Here is a 19,144-nt window from a genome sequence, read left to right on the forward strand (position 1 = left end):
AGATCACAGAAGTCACCCCTCCATCACAACCCCAGATGCTATCTTAAAGTGACAGGCTGACTGAGACCCCAAGCAGTTAAGACATTAAGCATTGTTGAAACGAAATTTTAAAATTCTTACATAAGCCTAAGTTTTAAACCTGATTAAAACAATCTCCTTGTATTTTTTTGCTGCTGTTGTTTAATTTGCTCCCTCATACTCCCATTCTCCCAGTAAGCAGCTGGTTGAGGTCTGTAAATAGTATATTAGAGCAGTGATAGCACATAAACTCCTCCCTGCAGTTCTGAGTTTTGAAATGGCTATGTAAACTTATGACATGGCTACATGTTTGTTTCTAATTCTGACCTCCTGCTTGAGTTCCAGACCAGGATCTCTAATAGTCTGGTGGTCCAAAACAAAATGTATCTCTCCCACCTACAGACCAACTTTTTCCTAAATCCCTCCCATCATTAAAACGGATTTCTGATCCTCCTAATCAGATTGAAAACTCTGAAGTCTCCAAACTGTCACAAACCTAACCTGAAACACTGCTCAGATATGCTTATTTATATATTCACTGGCACTCCGCTGAGGACTTCTTTAACTCTCATCTAAAATATTACAAAGTCTCTTAACTGGTTTTCCTGGGGACAGGGTATGAAGACTGGCGAGTGGGAGTGGACACAAAGTATGAGGATCTTTATGTCACATATTAATACTACACTAGAGAACACCTACCAAAAAAGAGGCACAAAACAACCAAGTACACAGAATACTAACCAACCAAAATCATGTGGCTTCTGCCACTGTCACCTTAGTGCTGGCATAATGGACAAAGTAGCCATGGTGGCAGGCTCCAACAGTACAGGCTCCTTCTCACCAAGGCTGATCTAGCCAATTATTACAGCAGATTATCCAACCTGCCAGTAACAGAGACCAAAGCTAAGCCCCTAATATGGCACACTGCCTCAAAGAGATCAACCAGACACTTAGCACAAATTGATTACATTGAACCCTTTTCATTCTGGAAGGAAGTGATTCACCTGACAAGAATCAACACATATTAGTAGTATGGATTTGCCTTAGCACCACTTCCTGAGAGCTAACAACATTTCAGGTCCACTTTATATCCTATGTAACATTACCTCAGACTAAGGGATCCTCTTTATAGCAAAGGATATAAGCAAAGACCATGGGATCCACCGGTCCTATCACATACTGCAACATTCAGAAGCTGCCAGCCTAAGAGCAATGGAAGAGCATTCTAAAGGCATGACTGAAGCACTCCTTTGGAGATACCACGTGGATAGTATCCACTCTCCTCCAAGATGCAGTTAAACTCTAAATCAATAACCATTATATATGCTGCTGCATCTGTAATAAGTAAAATACATACAGCCATGAAACAAAGTGGGGGGGAAGTAGGAATGGCCTCACTTGCCATCATTCCCAGTGACCCATTTAGCAATTTATATGTCCCTTCCCAGCAATGCTAGGTTCTATGAACCTACAGGTCCTGTTCCTGTTCTTATCAAGGGACACAGCCCATTAAACTTTAAGTTACAACTGCCACCTGGTCACTTCAATCACCTTGGGCCAAGAGATCAGAGGGCAAGGAAAGACGTCACCAATCTGGGAGGAGTAACTGACTTTAGTCATCAGGAAGAGATAGGACTTCTATATTTTTATCAGCCAGGGAAATATATTTTTATCACCTAGATGATAAACATGTTTGTCATAAGAAGAATATATATGAAAGGTGTCTCTTCATACTCCTTTGCCTAATTTTGACAACAAATGGATGAATACAACAGCCACAGTCTGGAGACTATGGTTAGCATGATGACTAGGCCTCAGAACCTCTCAGATATAAGGGACTCAATGACCTCAGGTAATCTGCCTAGACCAGCAGAGGTATAAGCCAAAGGTAAGGGGAAATCTAGAATTGGTATCAAAAGGATATAATGAATTATTAGCTGTGGCCCCAAGACCAGAGGTATAAGAAAAACTGGAGTTAAGGAGTTAAGTCCTACTTACCTACCACTCCTATTTCCAGAAAGAGATCAACCATAATCCTAGAGGAGCTATTCCCAGATGGGATAAACTTATCATATGAAGCAAACAGATGATAATGGAAATTGTCAGGATGCACTATCCAGGACTTTCTTAAGGACCAAGGCACTCTTCCCCAGGTACGAAAATACTGTATGCAGCAGCTCACAACTGGCATCTCCCCAGGAACTGTCCTCGATTGAAGGGAGCTTCCTCACCTGAGGGTATGCCCCCTTTCCAGAGGAAGCCCACATCAAATAAATGGACCATGAGAGGTACAAGAGTCAGCCCCCTTGCCTCAATTCAGAAGAACTCTGAAGAGCCATCTCAGGTCCAGAGTTCCACATTTAGAAGATGAACTGCATCACAGTTCAACTTCTCTCTCTCTTCCAATCCTGCCTTATTCACTCCTTTACGGGTGTGAATTTTTCCCAAAGTACTCCCCAGTAGATATTCTGCATGCACTCTATTTGACATGTTTCCATTCATCTTTGAGCAACTCCTTGCTTCCTGGCATGTTAAAACAATGCAGGCTCACCTTCTACTTTTCCTGCCCTGGAATTAGTCATTTCTAAAGAAGTAGTATTCCTGAATTAGAAGAAAAAGACTGTAAGAGAAATTGGTGAATCTAGTTAAAAGCCTTTCAAATTTGTATTTGAAAAATCTTCAAATTGAAGGCTGGAGAAATCTGAATGCTTCTTTAGAACTTACAGTAAGCATTTTCCATTTGTCATTATTCAATGAGATTGAACCATGTATATACTGTCAACTTTACTGCTTACCACTATTTCTTTTTTATCTTCTCATATCCTACAGTTACTATTCACTTCTGTTAGAGTATTTTCTCAAGAATTCTCTAATCTCTGAACCTTGCACATCTGTTAAATATCTTTCTCCCTGACACGTAATTGACAATTTAGCCTACTATAGGATTCATGGGGTAGAATTCTCTCACTATTCCATTCATATTATCCTATCAGCTTCTATTCTCCAAAGCTGCATACAGGAAACTCAATCTCAGTCTGAATTTTTTTCCTTTGCAAGTAACATGTTTTTTTTTTAATCTAGAATCCAATAAGATTTTATCATTATTCTTGGAGTTTGAAAATTTTATAGGCATATAACTAATAATCAGTTTTTCTCATTAGCGCTAATTAAAACTCAGGTTGGGGTGAGGAAATAGGGTACCCCTCAAGATGCAAACTTAGGTCTTTCTTCTGATACAAGGTCTATTTTCTCTTTTTTTTTTTTTTAAGTTTTTTAGTTTTTGTGGAACTCCTAATATTGTATCTCTTGGATCTATCAAGTCTGTCTTCTCTCATTATTTCCTTTTATTTAGGTTTTTGGGGATTTTATTAACAGTTACACCTGTGCATCATTTAAAACTATAAGACTTGTTACAGAAAACATCAGGCCCCACACATTTCAAATCCCTCATGTTCTCTAAAATTTGTGTAAATCTTTTCTCAATACATGCAAACCCATCAGGTATTTTACTAATTTCATCTTCTTAAAGAAGTCTCTCCTTGAGTTTTCTGACCTGTTTCAGTCTAAATTGGTTTATTTTCAGGCCTGCTGCACAGCTGTCATTTGGTATCTATCTTTACCAACACTCAGTAAATTCTTTTGCCTCTATTTCTGTTAGATCCTATCTTAAATTTTGTTTTCTTCTCCCTTGGTTTACATCATTATTTTGATAATGCACAAGTTCCAGTAATTTCCACAGAAACAGTATATGAAAATTGAGTCTTTAAGTCAATGTCTTTGTCCTAATTCATTTTTTTTTTTTTTTGGTATGTATTTGTTCTTAGTTTTTAGATATTTCTTCCTCTTGATTTTTCCAACCCACTAATTCAGGCAGATCTCCAGAGTAACTCTTCCTTAAATTCATCTACTGATGAATTACTGATGGTTAGTTTTATATGTAAACTTGAGTGGCCATGGGGTGCCCATATTAAACATTATTTCTGAGTGTATCTGTGAGAGCTGTTTCCAGAGATTAGCATTTAAATTGGTGGACTCAGTGGATTGTCTTTCTCGGTGTGGATGAATTTCATCCAATCTGTTGAGGGTCTAAACAGAATAAAAGATGCATGAAGGAGGAATTTGCTCCTTTTTTCCTGCTTCATCATTTGAGCTGAAACCTCTTATCTCATCTCCTGACCCTGGACTGGGATTTATACCACTGGCTCCTCTGGTTCTCAGGCCTTTGAATTTGGAATGGATTACTCCACTGGCTTTCTAGGGCCTCCAGCTTCAGACAACAGATCGTGGGAATTCTCAGCCTTCACAGGTTCTGTTTCTCTGGAGAACCTTGACTATGACAGATTTTGGAACCAAGAGTGGGGTGCTGCTATAACAAATGCCTAAAAATGTGGAAGTGGCTTTGGTACTGGATAATGGGTAGTGGCTGAAAAGGTTTAGAGGTGCATGCTCAAAATATGAGCATTAAAGGGTAATTCTAGTGAGGACCCAGAAAGAAAAGAAGAAAGTCGGAGAGAAAACCTCAATCATCTTAGAAAATACTTAAATAATCCTGAACGGAATGCTGGTAAAAATATGGACCACAAAGCCTGCTATGATTAGGTTTCAAATGGAAATGAGGAATATGTTATTGGAAACTGAAGAAAAGATGATCCTTATTATAAAGTGACAAAGAACTTGGCTGAACTGTGTTCATGTTTTAGTGTTTTATGGAAGGCAGAACTTACAAGCAATGGAACTGGATATTTAGCTGAGGAGATCTCTAAGCAAAGTATTGAAGGAGTGGCCTGGTTCCTCCTGACCACTTACAGTAAAATGTGAGAAGACAGAAATAACTGGAAGACAGAATTATTAATTAAGCAAAAAAAAAAAAAATTGAACTAGAACATAAAGATTTAGAAAATTTCAGCCTATCCATACTGCAAAAAATGAAAACGTATTTTTGGAAGAGGATACTAAAGGTATAGCAAAGTGACGATTTGATAAGGAGATTAATACCTAAACCACAGACCTAAAACATGCATCTCAACAGAAGCCAGGTGCTGTTCTTTAAGACAAGGAAAGACTAACACCACCACCCACTATCAGGGTAAATCAGAAATCATCAGAGCTGCCACTGCCATCACAGGCCCAGAGTGCAAGAACTCAGGGGACAGAATGGCTTCAAAGGGTGAGGCTGCCTCTTTCTTACAGCAGTCTAAACTAAAACAATATGCAATCTTACTTCACTCAATGAGAGAATTTACATTTTAATTTGTTCATAGTTTTATAAAAATTTCCATAAAGCAAACTATAACAAATATTTAAAAGTAAGTATATTACAGGCCATAGTCATTGATCATAGTTCAATAATGCTAGAAATAATTTTTAAATGGTTTGAAATATCTTAAGACTTGAAAATTAACTGTTGATCAAAGAGAAAAAATCACAAACTCCCTAGAAACTAATGAAAAGGTAAGTACATAAAAATGTACGGAACACAGCAAAAGCCATACTTAGATAAAAATTTATGTCCCTAAACCCTTTCATTATGAAGACAAATGACTACAACTACAGGTATGTTATATTTATCTTAAGGTTTAAAAAAAAAAAAGCACAAAATTAACCAAAAGAAAATATAAAGAGTGAATGAATAAAAATAACAGATATAATTGGTGATACAGAGAAAAAGTAGGAGAATTGATAATTCCGAAAGATGTTTTTTTAACTGCCTAAAGATATAAAGCAAAACAAATATTAGCAAGACTGGGAATAGAAGAAATGTATGATTTCCTAGAAAATACAAATAGCCCAAATTAAACCAAGTAGAAAAGCCAAACTGACTAATTACCAATGAAGAGACTGGAAAGGTGACCACTATTTTTTTAATTAATTAATTTATTTATAAAGATTTTATTTATTTATTTGAGAGAGAGAAAGAGACAGGTGCAGCACACACCCAAGCTCTGGGAAGAGCAGAGGGAGAGGGACAAGCAGGCTCCAAGCTGAGCACAGAGCCTGATGTGGGGGCTCAATCCCATGACCCGAGATCATGACCTGAGCCAAAATCAAGAGTCCGACGGTAAACTAAGCCACCCGGTGACTATTATTATTATTATTTTTTAGAAACAGGGATCCCTTTTTACACCATTTTAAAAGCTATTTTTTTAATTAACATATACTGTATTATTTGTTTCAGGGGTACAGGTCTGTGATTCATGAGTCTTACACAACACCCAGAGCGTGACAACACATACTCTCCCCAATGTCCATCACCCAGCCACCCCATCCCTCCCATCCCCCTCCACTCCAGCAACCCTCAATTTGTTTCCTGAGATTAAGAGTCTCTTATGGTTTGTTTCCCCCTCTGGTTTCGTCTTGTTTCATTTTTCCCTCCCTTCCCCTATTATTTTATTTTATTTATTTATTTATTTTGGTTAAAGATTTTATTTATTTATTTGAGAGAGAGAGAATGAGAGAGAGCACAAGAGGGAAGAGGGTCAGAGGGAGAAGCAGACTCCCCGCTGAGCAGGGAACCCGATGTGGGACTCGATCCCGGGACTCCAGGATCATGACCTGAGCCGAAGGCAGTCGCTTAACCAACTGAGCCACCCAGGCACCCTCCCCTATTATTTTAAATAACACACCCAAAAAACCTTTAAATCTGAGTTCTAACAATTAAGGAACAAATAATTACAATGTTATTTAAATTATTCCATACCAAATAAAAGATGAAATGTTTCCCAATTCATTTCATGAAACCAGCAAAACCTTATTACCAAAACTTAATTAAAAAACAAACTCTGAAACTATATACCTTCCTAATTATTTCAGTTACTATGGCTATATAAAAAAAATAACCCTAATACTTACTGACCAAGACTCCACTTACTTTGCTCATGAATCTGCAATTTAAACAGGCCTCAGAGGAGATAGTTTGTCTCTGCTCCACTTAGGATCAACTGGGGTGGCTCAAAGGCTGGGGACTAAAATTAAATAAAGGCTCATTCACTAACACATCCAGTGGCTGATGCGGTCAGATGAAATCTTGGCTGGTTTCACATAGCTTCTGTATGTGGCCTAGGCTTCCTTACACTATGGTGGCTAGGTTCCAAAGGTAAGCATCTTTTTTTTTTTTTTATGTTTGTTAATCACCATACATTACATCATTAGTTTTTGATGTAGTGTTCCATGATTCATTGTTTGCGTATAACACCCAGTGCTCCATGCAGTACGTGCCCTCTTTAATAGCCATCACCAGGCTAACCCATCCCCCTACCCGCCTCACCTCTAGAACCCTGAGTTTGTTTCTCCGAGTCCATAGTCTCTCATGGTTCGTCTCCCGAGAGAGCCAGCCAGAAACAGTACCACCTTTTATGACCTAGCCTTGTCAGTCATACAGTATCAGCTCCTCCACATTCTATTAATCAGTTCGAAGGCCAGCCCAGGTTCAAGAGGAGAGGAAATAAACTCAGCTTCTAAGTGGCATGGTTCTAGAAGAACACGTACGACCACAAATATTGTTGAAACCAATTTTCAAAAATACTATATGCTACAGTCCACCTTCTGGTCACAGCAGTTCACATCCCTCCACATGCAAAAAAATATATACTTGTTCTCTCCCCCAATACCCACAACGATCAGGCTCAGGCTTGAGATCCAGGTATGGATGAACTTCTTGGGTACAGTTCCTTAAATATAGCTCCTTGAGTACAGTTCCTCTTGATCTGAAGAGCTATAAACAAAAAAGATACGTTATCTTTTCTCCACAAACATGAATACACAGTGATGGAGCAGGCATAGGTCCATTAAAAGTTTAAAACCCAGCTGGGCATATGCTGCTAGTTCCTCAACTAAGGAATGAACCGTGTGGCTCATGTCTCCCCATTCTGGGCTGTAGGTTTCATGGTAATTAGCCATGTGCTTGGCACATTTCTTGACTGTACAACTTTGAGATCCAAAGGCCTTTTTTTCATTTTGTATTGTCTCTGTGCCTTTCAGTCTAAATTGATATAATCCTTTTAAAAACTATGTGGATGAGAATGAGAAAACAAGCCATAGACTCAGAGAAAATATTTGCAAAGACTCATCTGATAAAGGACTATTACCTAAAATACACAAAGAATTCTTAAAACTCAACAGTAAGACAATGAACAACCAGATTAAAAACTGGGCAAAAGATCTGCATAAAGACCTACCAAAGAAGATATACAGATGGCAAATAAGCACATAAAAAGATGCTAAACATCATATGTTATTAGGAAAATGTAACTACTATGCACCTACTAGAATAGCCAAAATCCAGAAAACTAACAACACTGAATGCTGGTGAGGACATGAAGTAACAGGAAATCTCATTCATTGCTGGTGGAAATGGAAAATGGTACAGAAACTTTGGAAGGCAATTTGGCAGTTTCTTGCAAAACCAAATATACTCTTATAATACAATACAGCCATCACACTCCTTGGTATTAACCTAAAAGGCTTGAAAACTTATGTCCACACAAAAACCTGCACACAGTTTATAGAAGCTTTATTCATAACTGCCAAACCTTGGGAACAACCAAGAGGTCTTCAGGAGGTGAATGGATAAACCATGTAGACAAAAGAATATTACTCAGTGTTTGAAAGAAATGTCCCGGGTGCCTGGGTGGCTCAGTTGGTTAAGCGACTGCCTTCGGCTCAGGTCATGATCCTGGAGTCCTGGGATCGAGTCCCACATCGGGCTCCCTGCTCAGCAGGGAGTCTGCTTCTCCCTCTGACCCTCTTCCTCTCGTGCTCTCTATCTCTCATTCTCTCTCTCTCAAATAAAAAAATAAAATCTTTAAAAAGAAATAAAAGAAATGTCCCACATCAGGCTCCCGGCTCAGCGGGGAGCCTGCTTCTCCCTCTGACCTCCCCTCTCATGCTGTTTCTCTCTCTCTCTCAAATAAATAAATAAAATCTTTAAAAAAAAATAAAGATAAAATACTTTAAAAATAAATAAATAAATAAATAAAAGAAATGAGCTATCAAACCATGAAAAGACAGGGAAGAACTTTAAATGCATATTATTACTAAGTGAAGGCAGCCAATCTGACAAGGCTATTAATATTGTATGACTACAACTGTATGACACTCTAAAAAAGGCAAAACTATGCAAAGAGTAAAGATTAGTTTGTCAGGGGCTGGGGGGAGGACTGGATGAATAAGCAGAGCATAGAAGATTTTTAGGGCAGTAAGAATATTCTGTATAATACTATAATGGTGGATGTATGTCATTATACATTTGTCCAAGCCCACAGAACATACACCAAGAGTGAATCCTGTTGTAAACTATGGGCCAGGAGTAATAAAGATGTGTCAATGCAAGCTCATTGATTTTAACAAATGTACCATACCAGTGTATGAGAGGGACAGAGAATATGGGAACTCTGTGCTTTCTGCTCAGTTTTGTTCTGAACCTAAAACTGCTCTAAAAAGTCTTTTTTTTAAAACCATATGGATTTCTTATGAATCAATTCATAATCCACTCCATTAGAAAAAAGCCACACCCATAAATTTCAAAATAACTCCTTGAGCTTCCTATAAGGTCCTGAGGGACAGTGCTCTTAAAATTCTTAGAGAAACTTTTAATAAAGAAGATCTATGAAGCACTGCAGGTCCTCAGGTCCCTAAAGAGAATACTGTCTTTGTGAAGCATGACATTAAATTTCCTGAAGCCTCAAAAGAGTTTTATAATCACTCCCTTGGCTTCATTGTTAAATGACAATACTCTAGATTTGATCTCTTTCTGACAATACTCTAGATTTGATCTCTTTTCATTAGACTTTTCTTTTTTCTTTTTAAGTTTTTTTTTTCTTAATTTGAGAATTGTCTGCCATCTGGAGAAACTAGAAAAGAGAGTTTTATTTTTGAACTCAGTAAGTTCTGGTTCCTTTATATTTAACAATTCTCTCCTCAGTTTTTCTTACTCCAATCAGACTACTTTAACAAAATGCCAGAGTGGCTTATAAACAACGAAAATTTATTTCTCACAGTTCTGGAGGCTAGAAGCCCAAGATCAGGGTGCCAAAATGGTTGGGTTCTGGTGAAGACCCTCTTTTACATTGCAAACTGCCAAACTGTCACTGTATTCTCTCATGGTGGAAGGGGCCTGTCAGCTTTGTGGGGGTCTCTTTTATAAAAGCACTTTTATGAGGGCTCCAGCCTCATGACCCTAAGCACCTCCCCAAAGGCCCCAACTGCTAATATCATCACATGGGCATTAAGATTTAACCTAAGAATTTTGGAGGACACAACCATTCATACCATAATATTCTCTTCTATCATATTTTACTACAAGCAGCAAGAAAAAGCCAGAAAATACCCCCTGGAAATACCTTTATCATGCAATTCATTGTCATCATGCAAACCATTTCCTATTTTCCACATTACCATAGGTGACAATGTTGCTGAACTTTCTGCTATTACATATCAAGGATCTTTTCACTAACTTCAAATTATATTTTTTCACTTTCCTTTAAACCTTCACTTACTTCCTCAAGGGCTATCAGGTTTCCACCAACAGTCTTTTCAAAACCCTCCCATCTTCCACCCACTGTCTAGTCCTAGTTTGGTTTCAGCTACTGCTATATTTTTAGGTTTCTGTTACATGGCACCCCACTTCCAAATACCAGAATTATTTCAATTTCTATAACTGCATAATGAATTACCCCAAAATTTAGGGGTTTAAAAGAATATTATTGGGCGCCTGGGTGGCTCAGATGGTTAAGCGTCTGCCTTCGGCTCGGGTCATGATCCCAGGGTCCTGGGATCGAGTCCCGCGTCGGGCTCCCTGCTCCTTGGGAGCCTGCTTCTCCCTCTGCCTCTCTCTCGCTCTCTCTCTCTGTGTCTCTCATGAATAAATAAATAAAATCTTTAAAAAAGAAATTAAAAAAAAAAAAAGAATATTATTTATTTTGTTCAAGAATCTGTTTGGGCAGGGCTTTCTGCTCCACTCAAAGGAGATATAAACAACAACAAAGAATTATAGATGCTTATAACAGATGTTAGTATATATATGAGGGGCACAAAGGATTAGTGGTTAATTCCTTCTGGGAAATCACAGAAAAAATAACACTGAGCCAAAGTTGGGTGCTGACATGAAGAGGAGAAGGAATATAAAACAAGGGATCACATACAAAAAAAACTGTAAGTGTACTGATACAAATAAGTCGATTGAGGAAAGAGAGCAGAAAGGAAAGAACTAGTAAGAGGTGAGGCTAACAAGGAAGGCTGGGAACAGACAATGTTTTTATAGGAGTAAGCAAGAGGCCTGGGATCAAATCAGCTCTAACACTACCAGAAGCTACACCATGGGGAGCAGCTGCTACTGGGAACTACTGGGAACTACTGGGAACTGTGAAGAACGGCAGCTGTTAAAGAAAGGCCCCTAAGTTATAAGAAAGAATGCCAGGAAGTGCTGTCATGGAGAGAGGTTGTCAAAAGATACCACTTTAGTGGTACCTGATAGAAAAGCTACCAGGAAGAAAAGCAAGAAATGTCTTCAGCTGAACAGCCACAAGGTCAGGCTGGGGTTCCCTTATGCATTCTGTATCTCTAACACAAACACCCAACTTTTCCTTAGAGAGAAAGAAGGCTCCTCCCGCTATCTACTTAATAGGCAGAGGTAGTAGTGACTATGAGAATTTCAATACAATTTCTCTCCAAAAAGTCAACAGAAACTCAATGAGGCCTGCAGTTATTTATACAGACTGGATTATTCTCTTAGGTTCATGATGAAAAGCATAAACCTGGAAAAGAAGGTGGTATTTCTCTCTCCCTCTCTTCCCTTTCTCTCTGTCTCTCCATGTACACACATGAATCTCTTTTTAACCTATTAGATTTCTTTTTTTTAATAGGAACTCTGTGCTATTTTATTTTTTTTTTCATAACCACACATTAATAGCTTACTTCAAAGCCACCAGAAGCCAATAGCATGAACCTTAAACTAAATCCTGGCCGTCTAGTACATGTTTTCTCTTAAAAGTGAAGTTTTTATTTGGCAGTGGCACTTTTTGGAATAGAAGTGAGACCAACATTTAAGAAAAGATTATTACTCTATAAAATAAACACTACCTTAGTGAGTCTTCCTTTCCAGACAGATACAAAATCTAACTGCACTCCCCGTGCCTAAAGGAGTCATGATAGCAACAGAAGATCCTGTCAGTTCTTATAGCTCAAGTGGACAAGAATTATAGTGGAAACTTCAAACAGAATCACTGGTGCAACAACTGTAGCCACTAAGATAAGGATTTCAAGTAGATATGTATAGAGAATGGAAGCAGGAAAAATTGTCTCACGTTAAACTGACAAACCAGAGCACTACTCCCCGTAACCTAAACCTCACTTATACTTAAAAACAAGCTTATACAAAACTTACATAGAATCTAATCAGATAAAAAAAAAAAATTTCTTTTTTTTAAGATCTGGATTCAGGCAGCTGTAGCAGAAGTTGCTGGATCTCTATTTTACCGTTTCAATACAGATATGACTAAATTATTTATGTGTTTTTCTGATTTCTGCTCCTGTAACCAATAGCCTTATATTGTTGTACTTCTGTTAAAAAAAAAAAATCACCCTCAACAAAGTAGAGATAGAGGATACATAGCTCAACATCATAAAGGCCATATACGAAAGACCCACAGCTCCACAGCTAACATCACCCTCAAAGGGGGCAAACCTGAGAGCTTTTCCTCTATGGTCAGGAACAAGACAGGGATGTTTTCACTCTCACCATTACTATTTGACATACACTAGAAGTCCTAGCCTCAGCAATCAGACAACAATAAAAGGCATCCGAATCAGCAAGGAAGAAGTCAAACTTTCACTATTCACAGATGACATGATACTCCACGTAGAAAATCCAGAAGATTCCACCAAAAAATTGATAGAACTGATACACAAATTTAGCAGAGTCACAGGATATAAAATTAATGTACAGATATCTGTTGCATTTCTATACACCATTAATGAAGCAGCAGAAAAAGAAATCAAGGAATCAATCCCATTTACAATTTCACCAAAAACAGTAAGATACCTAGAAATAAACCTAACTAGAGAGGTAAAAGATTTGTACTCTGAAAACTATAGAACACTTATGAAAGAAACTGGACACAAAAAAATGGGAAATGATTCCACATACATGGATTGGAAGAACAAACTTTTTTTTTTTTTTAAGATTTTATTTACTTATTTGACAGAGATAGACACAGCGAAAGAAGGAACACAAGCAAGGAGAGTGAGAAAGGGAGAAGCAGACTTCCTGCTGAGCAGGGAGGCTGATGCAGGATTTGATCCCAGGACCCTGGGACCAAGACCTGAGTTGAAGGCAGACGCTTAACAACTGAGCCACCCAAGCGCCCCAGAACAAACATTGTTAAAATTTCTAAACTACCCAAAGCAATCAAACCTTTAATGCAATCCCTATCAAAATACCACCAGCATTTTTCGCAGAGCTACAACAAACAATCCTAAAATTTGTACGGAACCACAAAAGACCCTGAATAGCCAAAGCAATCTTGAAAAACAAAACTGGAGGCATCACAATTCCAGACTTCAAGCTCTATTACAAAGATGTAGTAATCAAGACAGTATGGTACTGGCACAAACAGAGACACACAAATCAACGGAACAGAATAGAGAACCAAGAAATGGACCCACAACTATATGGCCAACTAATCTTCCACAAAGCAGGAAAGAATATCCAATGGAAAAAAGACAATCTCTTCAACAAATGGTGTTGAGAAAAGTGGACAGCAACATGCAGAAGAATGAATCTGGACCACTTTCTTACACAATACACAAAAATAAATTCCAAAATGGAAGAAAGACCGGATGCCTGGGTGGCTCAGATGGTTAAGCATCTGCCTTTGGCTCAGGTCACAATCCCAGGGTCCTAGAATCAAGTCCCACATCAGGCTCCTTGCTCATGGGGAGCCTGCTTCTCTCTGCCTGCCCCTCCCCCTGCTTCTGCTCTCTACCTCTGACAAAAAATAAATAAAATCTTTTTTTTAAAAAATGGATGAAAGACCTAAATGTGAGACAGGAAACCATTAAAATCCTAAAGGAGAACACAGGCAACAACTTCTTTGACTCAGTGGAAGTAACTTCTTACTAGAACTAAAAGGCAGCCTATGGGAATGGGAGAAAATATTTGCAAGTGCAAATATCTAATAAGGGTTAGTATCTAAAATCTATAATGAACTTATCAAACTCAACACTCAGAAAACAAATAATCCAGTTAGGAAATGGGCAGAAGATATCTCCAAAGAAGACATCCAGATGGCTAACAGACACATGAAGAAATGCTCTCAACATCACTCATCATCAGGGAAATACAAATCAAAACCACAATGAGATACCACCTCACACCTGTTAGAATGGCTAAAATTAACAACACAGGAAACAACAGGTGTTGGCGAGGATACAGAGAAAGGGGAACCCTCTTACACTGTTGGTGGGAATGCAAACTAGTGCAGCCACTCTGGAGAACAGTTTGGAGGTTCCTCTAAAAGTTAAACGTAGAATTATCTTATGACCCAGCAACTGCACTACTAGATATTTACCCAAAGGATACAAAACTATGGATTTGAATGGGCACATGCACCCTGTTTATAGCAGCATTAACAACAATAGCCAAATTATGGAAATAGTCCAAATGTCTATCGACTGATGAACCAATAAAGATGTGCTCTCTCTCTATACGTGTGTGTGTGTGTGTGTGTATACATATATAATGGAATATTACTTAGCCATCCAAAGGAATGAAATCTTGCCATTTGCAATGGTGTGGATGGAGGTAGAGAGTATTATACTAAGCAAAATAAGTCAGTCAGAAAAAGACAAATACCATATGATTTCATTCCTATGAGGAATTTAGGAACAAAACAGATGACCATAGGGGAAGGGAATAAAAAAAGAGAGGGAAGCAAACCATAAGAAACTCTTAATTACAGGGGCGCCTGGGTGGCTCAGTCGTTAAGTGCCTGCCTTCAGCTCAGGTCATGATCCCAGGGTCCTGGGATCAAGCCCCACATTGGGTTCCCTGCTCCTCCCTCTCCCACTCCCCCTGCTTGTGTTCCCTCTCTCGCTGTGTCTCTGTCAAGTAAATAAATAAAATCCTCAAAAAAAAAAAAAAGACTTAATTACAGAGAACAAACTGAGGGCTACTGGAGGGGAGGTGGGTGGGGGGATGGGCTAAATGCATGACGGCACTTGTTGTGTTGAGCACTGGGTATTACATGTAAAATTCTACTCCTGAAACCAATATTACACTATATGTTAACTAACTAGAATTTAAATAAAAATAAAAAAAAAAATCAAAGAAAGAAAGAATCTCATGGACCGGCAACTGGTCGGGGCCCCTATGAGGGCAGTGCCTTCATGGCTGCATCTTTTAGGCTCCTGACCTGGCTGCAGCTGCAGTGAGAACACTGGATCCAACAATCACCAAGCAGCTGTAAATGAGTTGGCAGTTATATGGAACTGCACAGAGCCACCATATACCAGGAACTGCCTAGAACTGCTTCCATGGCAGAGACTGTAACCATAACAAGTTCTACACAAACAGAGCAGTATCCCTCTTTAGAATCTCCAGGCACTAATATATTCTCTTCTCGGCTCTAAGACCTCAGCCCTAAATCAGAAGGAACAGGGAAAGTCCCACTTACCAACTTAATACATTAGTCTCCTCTGAAATTTACATTAAATTATCTTTTAATTATTTATGTAGTTCTATTTAACAGCCTTTTTAAAATGTAAATCTTTGGATAAAATCTTGTAGACTGCTGGGCAGCACAAATCCTTATATTCTTTTGATGTATGCAGTAGTTTCTTTACCCCAAAATTGTCCCTGAAAAAATCCTAATACACCTAAAAAGACTCACATTCCACTCCAAAATAAATAAGCAAAAAGTTCCCCATTCTATCCAAAAGAAAATAAACGAAGATATTTTTCCTTTGTTCAGCTAAAAACCTTTTGAAGGTCTTCTAGCTACAATAGAGCTACAATGGTTACCATTTGGACTAGATGATTAGAATCTTGCATAATCTATTCTCAGGAGTGAACAAATATATTTTGGTTATTGACAAAAGGATAGACAAGCAGAAAAATAAAAGCAATTGTGTTTGGCTAGTGGTCTGGGGAGGAGGAGGTTGGGAGAAAAAAGAACATTGCAAACTACGGCATTAGACACCTACTACAAAGCTTACTCTCCATCATACAGCTTAAAGATTCTCCAAAAAAAATCTATTTTCTGCAAAATCTTCCTAAGACACCTCACAGAACTGCACTACTCATTTTGGAGGCAAGTGGTCTAACAATAAAGAAACAAGAAAAGGGAAACTGCACAACTCCTAGAAGAAAACATAGGGGAATATCTCCTTGATACTGGTCTTGGAAATGATTTTATATCACACCAAAAGTATAAGCAACAAAATAAAAATAAATAAGTGGGACAAGTCCAAACTAAAAATTTCTGCACAGCAAAAGAAACAACAAAATAAAAAGGCAACCTACAGAATGCAAGAAAATATCTGCAAACCACATATCGGTAATGGGTTACTATTAAAATATACACACAAGGAACTCATACAACTCAATAGCAAAAAATAATCCAATTTAAAAAATGGGCAGAGGACCTTAAGAGAAATTTTTCCAAAGAACATATAACAAATGGCCAACAGGTATATGAAGAGATGCTCAACATCACTAATCATCATGGAAATGCAAATCAAAACCACGATGAGATAACACCTCACACCTGTTAGAATGGCTAGTAACAAAAAGACAAAAATTTTGCAAGGATGTGGAGAGAAGGGAAGACTTGCACACTCTTTGTGATAACGTAAACTGGTGTGGCCACCCTGGAAAACAGTATGGAGGTTCCTCAAAAAATTAAAAACAGAAATATCATACAATCTAGCAACTCCACTTCTGTTTATCTGAAGAAAACAAAAACATTCATTTGAAAAGATACATACACACCTATGTTTACTGTGGCATTGTTTACAACAGTAAGATTATGGAAGCAACCTAAGTGTCCATCAAAAGATGAATGGATAAAGATGGGGAAAATATACATATACAATGGAATATTACTCAGCATAAAAAAAGAATGACATCTTGCCATTTGTGACAACATGGATGGACCTAGAGGGTGTTACATTAAGTGAAATAAGTCAGACAGAAAAAGGCAAATACCATATGATTTCACTTACATATGGAATCTTAAAAAAAAGGGGAGGAGGCAAACGAACAAAACAAAACAGAAACAGACTCATAAATACAGAGAACAAACTGGGGGTTGCCAGACTGGAGGGGCGTAGGGAATTGACAAACAGGTGAAGAATGAAGAAGATCAAGAGATACAAACTTCCACTTATAAAATAAGTCACAGAGATGAAAAGTACAGCATACAGAGTATAGTGAGTAATATTTTAATAACGTTGTAGGATGACAGATGGTGACTACACTTATTGTGAGCACTGAGTAACATATATAAATGTCAAATCACTACTGCTTCCTGAAACTAATATTGTATGTCAGTTATACATATTAAATTAAATATATATATATATATGCGCACACAAACGCACACACACACACATACACACAACAGAATATTATTCAGCCACGAGAAGGAAATCCTGCCATTTACTACAACATGGATGGATCTTGAGGGCATTATACTAAATGACGTAAGTCAGACAGAGAAAGACAAATATTATATAATCTCACTACATATGGTATCTGAAAAAAGGCAAGCTAATAGAGTAAAACGGTGGTTGGCAGGTGCCACAAGGGGCTGCAAGGTAGGGGAAATGAGAAGATATTGGTCAAAGGTACAAACTTCAGTTATAAGATGAATAAGTTTTGATGATCTAATGTATAGTATGGTGACTAGAGTTAAAAATATATTATATATTTGAAAACTGCTACAAGAATAGATCTTAAGGAGCACCTGGGTGGCTCAGTTGGTTAAGCATCCACCTTCAGCTCAGGTCATGATCCCGGAGACCTGGGACTGACCCCATATCAGGCTCCCTGCTTGACTGGGCATCTGCTTCTCCTTCTCCCTCTGCTCCTCCCCTCCGCTCATGCGCACACACGCGCTGTCTCAAATAAATAAAATCTTTAAAAAAAAAAAAGAATATATCTTAAATGTTCTCACCACACAGACACAAAAATAGTGATTATGTGAGGTGATAAAGGTGTTAACTAACTCTACTGTGGTAGTCATTTCACAATAGATATCTGTATCAAATCATCACACTGTACACCTTAACCTTACACAATGTTATATGTCAATTGTATCTCAATAAAGTGGGAAAAAAAGAAAATTAACAGAAAAACAGGTGTCTATAACACACAAATAATGAGCAATTAAAAATGTCCATTAATTTTACAAATTTATCCACCTATGTAAAACCTATGTTTGCCTTCACTGACTAAACATTAATTTAGAAGAATATCTTTAATTTTTTTAAAGATTTTATTTATTTATTTGACACAGGAGAGAGAGAGAGAGAGAGAGAGCAGTAGCAGCAGAGGGAGAGGGAGAAGCAGACTCCCCGCTGAGCAGGGAGCCTGATGTGGGACTCGATCCCAGGACCGTGGGATCATGACCTGAGCCTAAGGCAGACGCTTAACCGACTGAGCCACCCAGGCATCCCCAGAAGAGTATCATCTTAACTGTAGGTCCTTAAATGAGTTCAAAACCATGCCATATTAGAAACTGTCTCACACATTTATACATTTCTCAGATCTCAACAATAATAGCATTTCCTTGTAGGCTACAGTAAGAATTATGATCTTCACCTTAAGGGTCACAAAAAGTTATTGACACTTTTTAAAGAGAAGAGGATGTGATCAGATTTGCATTATAAAAGGAAGATCCCAGTTGTAGTATGGAGAATTAACTTCTGATATGTGTAGGGGTGGAGGGGGTGCTACAAGGGGTAGATGAATGATACTATTGTAAAAATTGGTTAAAATATTATTGCAATGGTACATGAGTAGAATCTTGGATAATAATATATGTCTAGATTATTATTATGCTAGTGTGGTAGCAGCAGGAAAAAAAAAAGGATGAATTGCAGACTAATTAGAAAGTAAAACTGACAGGAC

At 38.1% G+C, this 19,144-nt stretch overlaps 1 long non-coding RNA gene across 1 annotated transcript in view; it reads right to left on the reverse strand.

Annotated features, from left to right (window-relative positions):
* Nucleotides 1-6,597: 6,597 nt before the first annotated feature.
* The window catches only part of LOC113910413, a 32,690-nt gene continuing 20,143 nt past the window's right edge, over nt 6,598-19,144 (reverse strand). The window contains exon 3 of the long non-coding RNA XR_003516031.1: nt 6,598-7,729. This is a non-coding gene — a long non-coding RNA (uncharacterized LOC113910413). The remainder of the gene's footprint in view (nt 7,730-19,144) is intronic.

This window comes from Zalophus californianus, chromosome 6 (assembly GCF_009762305.2).
Source record: "Zalophus californianus isolate mZalCal1 chromosome 6, mZalCal1.pri.v2, whole genome shotgun sequence".
Taxonomy (NCBI): domain Eukaryota; kingdom Metazoa; phylum Chordata; class Mammalia; order Carnivora; family Otariidae; genus Zalophus; species Zalophus californianus.